The following is a 2359-nucleotide window of genomic DNA, read 5'->3' on the forward strand; positions in this document are numbered from 1 at the left end:
TAATCTTAATGCAAATGGAAACAAGATTATTTTTCTCAACGCAACACTTTCATTTTCATCATGCAGATACTGTAAATGTGACAAAAATGGCATGCCTTTTTACACAGGATCCTGTAGATGAGGAGGCTGCATTAATTCGTGGAGAGTTACATTTACATCAGGAGAGGAATTTATTTTACTTTATTTTGCCATATCCACATGCATATTTATTTGAGCGGTACGACTTTTAAATGACGTTCACTTGATAACATCTTGCTATGACCTCTAGAAGTAACCTAATTAATAGAATTTCCTTCAGGATTTCCAGTGTGGTTGGATGCATATTCCCATCATCGCACCCTCTGAAATTAATAAGATTACTGTATGGAATGGAAGGATGCCAGATGGAAGTGTAGTACAAGATATACTGTATGCCGTAACCACCACCACAGCTGCTAAATAAACACAAATTATTTACAATTTATTTGGTCAACTTTATTTCCTACAAATACAAAAGCCACAGTTGTTTTTCCTTTTGGATTTTAAAATTCTTCCAATAATTGACCATCTCCTCTTCATCTGTCAGTGGTGCTGGTGCAGGTTCTCCTCCCGTTTTACGAGCCTCTGCTTCTTGCTGTCGACTGAGTACAAGTCAGTAGTTAATTTCATTACTCTAATTGAGAAATGTAACAGGTTTGATTAGACAATATTTAATAAGCCTATGTAAAAAGAGCGTTAAACTGTGGAAAAAGCTGCTGCACATTGAAATAAACACTGAATGATATTTAATGTCAAATGTTTGTAAAGTCATGTAGGCTACACCCATGAAACTTTTATGCTTAAAGCTTTACCTTGATTGAATTGTGTTTTTATAATTCATTTTTAGATGCTCCTCCATTCTTTTTATTAATTTTTTGCTATGGGATACCATGAAAATGAAATGTAGTTAATTTACAGTTTTTACCTTTGATATTATAACAGTGATTAAGAATTAAAGTTACGTATTGACTCGGAAGTATGCAGACGTCTTTTTGTCGGTGCTGCTGGCATGGTGAATCACAATTTCGGAGCTTCATTGATCATGACTTCTCATAGTCATGGTGCACGCTTAACTCAGATTCAACCTACTCCGAGTCGACTGAACTAACACAACTCAGCTGTTCTGAAACCGAAAACTCTTGATTTTCCCATCTCATGATAAGTCAACTCAGAGTTCAAGTTTAAACTCAGAGTTTGTTGAACCTTGAAAAAAGAAAACCTGCTCCCGACCCGGTTAGGTTCACAGAGTTAGTTACTGTGGTAACTTTCTCTGAGTATAAGTTACTTCTCTTTCAGAAACGGGCTTGACTTAACCTGCTTTCTCGGGTTTGACAAACCTCCCATTTTGAAACGTAAAACCCAGACTTTCCCTCATTTCAGGGTTAACATACTCAAAGTTTTCACTTAACCTCCTTTCTGCAACAGGCCCCTGGTTTAGATCAGGATCACAAAACTCTATATAAACGTTCTCCGTCAACTCAGAGTTTGAACCAGAGTTTGTGATTAACTCTGGAGCACGTGCAGCAAACAGCCATTTACACGGAACGTGGAGAGCATCAGCAAAGCGTCATTTGGATTCACTTCTCGCGAGAGACAGCACAATTCACTTTTCCGCTAAAGAGTAAGAGATGTCGTTATTAAAAATTTAATACATTTAAAAGGCAAGAATAAACACTTCTACTGCAGCAAAAGTTTGGCAGCAGAAAGAAAATATATGACTATGCAAAAGGAATCAACTGAATTTAATTATATATATAGTTTCACACAGAGCTCAAAAGGAAAACATTGTATAAGTTTAGACATTTTAAAAGTTAAATATATTAAAGCTTATATACACATTTAATTTATATGAGGCTTAAAATTAATTACCACTTCATATAATATTTATATGAATTATAAACAATTAATATAATATACAAGTATCCACAAAAGTCAGGCAATTTTGTCTCAAATTCTTTGACAGTAAACTGTTTTAATTTGGAATGAGCGATACGGGGCAGTTGCTTTCTTTGCTTCAGATATACAGTGGGTACGGAAAGTATTCAGACCCCCTTAAGTTTTTCACTCCGTTATATTGCAGCCATTTGCTAAAATCATTTAAGTTAATTTTTTTCCCTCAATGTACACATAGCACCCCATATTGACAGAAAAACAGAATTGACATTTTTGCAGATTTATTAAAAAAAAGAAACACTTAAATATCACATGGTCCTAAGTATTCAGACCCTTTGCTGTGACACATATTTAACTCAGGTGCTGTCCATTTCTTCTGATCATCCTTGAGATGGTTCTACACCTTCATTTGAGTCAAGCTGTGTTTGATTATACTGATTGGACTTGA

The sequence above is a fragment of the Sinocyclocheilus grahami genome, unplaced genomic scaffold (genome assembly GCF_001515645.1).
Source record: "Sinocyclocheilus grahami isolate Dianchi unplaced genomic scaffold, SAMN03320097.WGS_v1.1 scaffold3598.1, whole genome shotgun sequence".
NCBI classification, from domain to species: Eukaryota; Metazoa; Chordata; class Actinopteri; order Cypriniformes; family Cyprinidae; genus Sinocyclocheilus; species Sinocyclocheilus grahami.